Raw genomic sequence first — 7,390 nt, forward strand, 5'->3', positions numbered from 1 at the left:
GCTCGTCAGGAACATATGGGCACCTTATATATGCCAGACTTCATTCTGATTGGCTGGGTTGTGCAAGGCCTGAGCCTAACGCTTGGTCCAGTCAACTGCTGAACCCTCATGCCACATGAACAAAAGAGCAGCTGGGCGAGTGGCCTTTTGCTCCTGATGAACTTATCTTGGCTTTTCCCTCTTCACATCCAGAAACCTGAAACACTCTTAATCACCAGATGCCTTAGGGAGCTCAGTGTTAGGGGTGGTGGTTTTTTTGTTTTTTGTTTTTTTGGTATATCTTTCCCTTTCTCTCGCTTTCCCCCTCTTATTGGTTTAAATAGATTTTATGTTGGTTTACATTTTAGGGTAATTGGTCCCACGTGTCATTCCAGTATAAAGTGCTATGGCCATTATTCTATTTTATTTTAAGTGCTCCACTTGCTGGTGGTGAAAACATATAAACATAATTATTATTATTATATTATATGGGCTTTGGGCATTTTCGAATCCTGTGGTCCTGCAATTTTAAAGGCTAGCGTGCATTTGAAAGTTACACCTGGATCTGAACATTTTTAAAAATGGCATTCAAGCACCACTTAAACTATGCCTGTCATCTTAGGAATTCATTTGTAAATTCCTAGCCAGCAGTTCATTATAAGATACAGGTGAGCAACTTGTAACCATGCTTATCCAAATTTCATTGTATATGTTCCGAACAGTGAATGCATGTTGTGTTTCATATCAGTTATAAGGCACGATTTCTAACTGCTCAGTAATTGGAAAGTACATGCATAGTGTCAAAGCTAGGAACAGTGCATAAACAGCAGCTTCTAAGCATTATCGATGGATGGACCTTGGACTTACAAGATGTCTTTGGACACAGATCAGATCAATGGTGTCTCTGGCCTACAGGCTTAAATTGTGTGTGTGTGTGTGTGTGTGTGTGTGTGTGTGTGTGTGCGTGCGCGCGCTTAGGGATGTTAATAAAGGTCAAACCACAAGGCCATTCTAGTGGCCTTGTGATAGTGATTTGCTGAAGTGTTAGCAGACCAATATAGTGTAAGCATACACATTCTGTTTCTATAGTGAAGATAAACAGAAAACTTCATGCTCAAAGACTGTCAATCTATGGCACTTTTTATAAGTGCTGCATTCACTTGAAAACTGGGATCTTTAAAACAGCATCTAATGGTATTAGAAAACTATACTTATTGCTTACCAGATTTTTAGAAAAGTTTTCATTTCATTCCCAGCCTTAAAAAAAGAGAGAGAAGACAATGGATATATCACTACACTTCTCAAAACTAGAGCTTGTATGCCACTGTCAGAGTTAATGAAAAATATATCCTTGCAGATAATGGTATATGCAATTTTTGCATAATTTTATGGTTCTCTGATAAGCTGGTGAGGGAAAATGTAGTTTCGATGCCTTTATACTCTTTCTTCAATGTAAAAAGGGGGGGGGATAGCCTTAGAGGAAAACATGTTTCTCGTGACCCTGAAGGAGTGTAAAAATGTGGGTGGGTAGACTGAATTTGAGAGCACAGTACAAATGCTTTAGATTAACTCACTACACATCACATTTCCAGTTTTTCAGTGCATATGGACAACTTACCATACCACAGTAAACACTGGCAAGAATTGGTCAGTCAATGAAACCCTGCTGTGAACAATGAGAGTAACACCAGGCACATGGGATGGCACCAAACTCCATTTTTAAAGGCTTCCGAGGCCTGGTTCAAACACATCCTGGTAGGCTTCCACTGAGGTACATTGGGTTGGCTGAGTGTACTGCACCGGAAGTAATTAATATGTGATTGTTGCTCTATACAGTTTCCCTTCTCTATATGGTGCTTAGAATACCATGACATGCTGGCACCATTTGTCATGACTACATGCTCTGCCCTGCCCTGCCCCACCCCCAACCCACCATTGATCAGAGGGTCAATGTCTGCAGCAAAGACTCTGCTGTAACAGTGGAGGCTCTCCATGCAATTTAGACCCCTGATCATGCCAGCAGTGAGTAGAGCAGACTCCTTGCCACTAACACTTATCCTACAATGTGTGGAAGGGTTAGGGTAAAGCATAAGCATTTGGCGGGGAGGTGGGGCTAGGTCTTCCCATCGTTGTGTGGGCAGAAGAAGACCTAGGGTGGGATTCACCCAATGAGTCCTGCGCAAGGAATTCTGTTTGTGCCGTGGGGCTTTCCTTCTCCCCTGTGTGCATCCCCCTTGGCTTGGGAGGCCAGATGAAGTCCCAAAACAGTGTGTAGAGGGAGACGAGGGGAATCGGTCCATCTGGCAAGCCAAAATGCTTGCCCTGGTGGAACGATTGACTTAGCATGATGCTGAATTCCTCTCCTAATGTGTTCCTCCCATGATGGCTTTATTCATGCAATCATTCCTCCTTATTTGTGAGGGGAAGACCTTATAAATAGGTCAATCTTGTATACAGGCCACCGCATAGTGTGACTGTCTTATAGTTTACTTTGGGGTGGAGCAGAAATGCAGCTTTTAGAAATGCGTGTGCATAAGATAATACATGTACATATTAGATAATGCATTTAGATAATGCATGTACATATACATAAAAGTTTATAAAAGAGCTTGCCAAGAAAGAGCTGGAAACCTAGATCCAAAGGCTCATTCATTTTTTAAAGTTTTTTTTAAAAAACCCTGTCACTTTAGAGTATTTCCCCAATATCAATAGAATTTAGTGTTGTTGTTTTTAAATTGTATTGTATTCTTAAAATTGAAGTAGCCGCCTCTGTGACTGACTGAATAAATTAACTGCATTAAATGAATCTATTTCCCCGCCTCAAAACTTTGTTTTACTTGTGCACGTTCCCTAAAAATGTTAGATTTATTGCATTATTGGGACTGAGCCTATCACCAGCAAAATGTTGTGATTGTTATGGCATGCTGTTTTGAAATGTAGACAAAATGCTTACCTGCTTCTAATAATGTCCTTAATAGTAGGCATAAGAAGTTGTTTTTGTTGAGGGGGAAAAAGGGGGATTCTATCTTGAAAAGCAAAGAGGGAAAGCATTGTGTACAGGTCACAGCAAGTTACACACTTCCTTTTCATAGGAGTCATTTATCTGCCTATGTTTTGAAAATGTTCCAAGTTGTCTTTTTCTAACTATGCAGAACTTTGTCACTGAAACCGACACCATCTCTTTGCTCCTTGTTTGCTGGCCTTTCTCCTTGTTGGGAAACTTAACTGAGTCAGCTCAGGTTACAGGTGATCTTTGGTGTCACTGAGGGAGGAGGGGGGGAATCCAACCCCACCAACATTAATGTGTTTTTCTTTAAAAGCACACAGTAGGATGTCTCTTTAAACAGGCACAACTTAATTAAATCTTCAGAGCCATTAAGAGGATGTTGCTTCACGTAGTTGGCAAACATATGATTTCCCACACAATGGCATAAGATTTTCTGACAATTTAGCCTCAGAGATTTAGCATCCTGAGGGGCATATGTCTCGTTCGACATTTGGAGAAATTCCAAGTGCAGTGAGATGGAGATACATAAGAAGGTGAGGCTTTGCAGAAGACGCAGTGGGAAGGCAGGATAGCTTTTGAGTCATCAAAGTGAATGTGACAAGTTACTTATGGGAAATGTGCTGATCCCCAAAAATGTATGTGGAGCAGCATACTTATGGCAGCAACACCCATTTTGTTCCTGTTCAGCCAGAGTAGAAACTTATTCATAGCAGCAGTGTATTAATTCTCTCATGATGCTAACATTTGTTTCGGCTTCTTCCATCCTCTTCTAAATACTCTTGCCCTGTTCAGGCATCCGTGTGCAATGAATGCTTGTAGGTCAGGTGTGGGGACTGCTCCCTTCATCTGCTTCACTGTAAAGTCCATCTAAACCATTTTTTGGTCTTCAGAGATCATCAGCACCCAAGGTGCCTCAACCCTCTGGAAGGTACATGCTATGTACTAAAGTTCTCACCCTGGGCCAGCAGGGGGATAGTGTAGATAGTTTTCACTCAGGTCCACATCAGTTATTTTAGGCGGGAAACCCTGGGTTGTTGTTGCTACAATGTTGATAGCCGGCTGCCTATAAAAGCAGGCCGGCTGAGCTGTTTGCTGTTCAGTTCTGTCCAGCTTACAATAAAGAGCTTCTCTGGAGAAATCACTGTGTCATCTGCTATGTTCGCCCACAACTTAACAGTACACAAGCAAATATTGGAGACAAGAACTTCTGTGTGGGGCAATACCCACATTTTATAACTGGGTGCCAGGCAAACAGTGTCCTGCTCCTAGATAGGTAAAGGTAAAGGGACCCCTGACCATTAGGTCCAGTTGTGGCCGACTCTGGGATTGCGGTGCTCATCTCGCTTTATTGGCTGAGGGAGCCCGCGTACAGCTGCCGGGTCATGTGGCCAGCATGACTAAGCTGCTTCTGGCAAACCAGAGCAGCGCACAGAAACACTGTTTACCTTCCCACCGGAGCGGTACCTATTTATCTACTTGCACTTTGACGTGCTTTAGAACTGCTAGGTTGGCAGGAGCAGGGACCGAGCAACGGAAGCTCATCCCATTGCGGGGATTCGAACCGCCGACCTTCTGATCGGCAAGTCTTAGGCTCTGTGGTTTAACCCACAGTGCCAGATACTTGATTGTAAATGTTAATTTTAATAGCAGCTTGTTTTTTGTATGTGCATTCGTTTTACACAGTGTTGGTTTTAGTTTGTTGTGCCAAACGCACAACAGAGGTAGAAAAAGAAATGAACGCTCAGCTGTTGTACACACGTTGTTTGAAATCATTATATTGAGTTTTAAATTGTTTTAATTTGCTTTAAATTCAGTCTTTTATTGTTATTTTTTATTGTTTTCTACTGTATATTCATGCTAGCATTTGATTTTATACACACACATGCACACTGTTTTGTGAACCAGCCACAGAACAGGACAGGTATGTAATTAGTAAATAAATAAATAAAATAAAATAAAATTCATGTCTGTAGCCGAGAAATAAAGACCTGTGTTTTGTGTGTGTGATAGAGAGGACTTTGCCTCAAGTGTAATCATGGTAAGCAAATGTGAAGAGAGTAATAATGCAGCACCCATGTTGAGCTTGTTATAATCTTCTCCCATATGATATTCAGATTTACTATTTTCACTCAGCTGAGCTCCCTTCCTGTTTGGTATATAGCTTTATTGATGCTGTAAAGGAAAACAACTTACCTGTGGTTATGTAAAAATGGACATGGAGCTGCTTACTTTCCAGTTGTCACTAGATCCAATCCATAAAAAAACTCTTTGACCCACAGATTTTATGGTGAGATCGATGGGTAAAAAACAACAAAAATCGTAACATCCTGCAAGACTGAAAGTTATTCAGTCTTGAGGGGCAGTTTGTGATAATAGCAGATTCACTATAGGTGGAAACTCTTGCGAATGGGACAAAAGCCAGGCTGGTCTTTTATACCAGACAGCGAAGATACTACAACCAGGAACTCTGTTTGCAGCTTCCTATGAGTTGAACTATCATAACCGTAGCCTTGGAACATTTTTGTGGCAGCAGACTCTTAGGTTCTGGACACATCCCACCACTCACTCAAGCTGTTTATTGGGCGCTCCTGGACAGGAAGTGCTACAAAAGCTTCCTGTTTGGCTAGGAGCTTGCATGCTGTCCTGGGCTCCTTTCAGGATATAAATTTTATAAATAAATAACTAAATAACTTGTGGCTTTCGTGTGTTTTTGTTCTGATTTTTGGGCCCCTCAGCTCTGCCTCCCCTTGTGGGATGACGTAGGTCATCACTTACCGTATTTTTTGCTCTATAAGACTCACTTTTTCCCTCATAAAAAGTAATGGGAGATGTGTGCGCATCTTATGGAGCGAATGCAGGCTGCGCAGCTATCCCAGAAGCCAGAACAGCAAGAGGGGTTGCTGCTTTCACTGCGCAGTGGTCCCTCTTGCTTTTCTGGCTTCTGAGATTAAGAATATTTTTTTCTTTGTTTTCCTCCTCCAAAACTAGGTGCGTATTGTGGTCTGGTGCATCTTATAGAGCGAAAAATGCGGTACATACACCTGTATCTCAGCCCCTAATACAGGGCTCATCCACAGTTTGCTTGTTCCGCCCCTAGGAAGCACGGGCCTGAGAGGTTTTCCACTTGCCCCATGCTTTCTAGGGACAAGGTCTGAGAGGTTTTCCGTATGCCCCCCACCCTGGGAAAACCTGCGTTTACTGCTGAATTGGAGCAAACGTCAGTCAGCAGAAAACCTGATTGATGTTTGCTCTGATTCAGAGTGTCCCTGGGGGGAAGTGGTGGAACAAATGCCATTGTGGAGGAAGTCACAGTCTTTGGGAAGTCCAAAAAGTAGTCATTCTGAAAGGCCATTTGTTTTCATTCTTTCTTTTTTTAATGTCACAAAAGAGATATTTGTTGTTGATTGTCTGGAGGATGTAGTAGCAGAGGCATACATAAGCAGAGTGTGTATATAAGCGTGGTCTAAACCACTGAGCCTCCTGGGCTTGCCAATCAGAAGGTCAGTGGTTTGAACCCGCACCACAGGGTGAGTTCCCATTGCTCTGTCCCAGCTCCTGCCAACCTAGCAGTTTGAAAGCATACCAGTGCAAGTAGATAAATAGGTACCATTGTGGCTGGAAGGTAAATGGCGTTTCCATGCGCTCTGGTTTCCGTCATGGTGTTCCACTGTGCCAGAAGCGGTTTAGGCATGCTGGCCACCTGACCCGGAAAGCTGTCTGTGGACAAACACCAGCTCCTTCGGCCTGAAAGCGAGATATGTGCCGCAACCCCATAGCCACCTTTGACTGGACTTAACTGTCATGGGGTCTTTTACCTTTTTTACCTTTACCTACAAGCAGAGAGACAGGTACTGGATTAAAGGAGATATTGGATGCTGTGGCATAGTCCTTCCAGACCTGGACAATAATAATAGTACTAATATTCTGTGTTGTAGGAATTCAATACATCTCTGTGTGATTCTACATGCACTTGAATGACAGGCCACAGCTACAAGGCAGGTTGCCGGATGGCAGGAAGCCTCAATAAATATTAGGGACTCAGCTACATTGGCAAAGCTTGGCCCCACGACTGTAGGTGCCTGGGGCTGTGGGTGCCGTGCAGTGTGCATGGCCCTGGTGCTGAAATTTGTGGGTGCCCATCCCCTTCATGAGGAATTTTGTGAGTGCCGGGGCACCCAGGGTCCCAGGGAGCTGGCGTGTGGTCAGAAATGGGAGCCAACTGCTGCATCACACAGTATGCAGAAATGGTGTGTGTGTGCACCTGAATATAGTAAAAATTGTGTATACTCTTATACACTCTGCATATTGGGTGAACCCACTAAATAATAGTGTTAAGTGAGCCAAAGGTGAATTACCTGTAAGACACCCCATTCTCATCTTTGTTGCCTGATCAGCATTTGGCAG

At 43.0% G+C, this 7,390-nt stretch overlaps 1 long non-coding RNA gene across 1 annotated transcript; it reads right to left on the bottom strand.

Annotated features, from left to right (window-relative positions):
• Positions 1 to 310: 310 nt before the first annotated feature.
• LOC310709528 lies at positions 311 to 7,140 on the bottom strand. Its single transcript, XR_014527562.1, has 3 exons — positions 6,839 to 7,140; positions 4,167 to 4,277; positions 311 to 3,921 (listed from the first exon to the last, which is right to left on the bottom strand). It is a non-coding gene; the product is annotated as an uncharacterized lncRNA (long non-coding RNA).
• Positions 7,141 to 7,390: the final 250 nt, after the last annotated feature.

This window comes from Podarcis liolepis (genome assembly GCF_965112155.1).
Source record: "Podarcis liolepis genome assembly, chromosome: 1".
Classification (NCBI taxonomy): domain Eukaryota; kingdom Metazoa; phylum Chordata; class Lepidosauria; order Squamata; family Lacertidae; genus Podarcis; species Podarcis liolepis.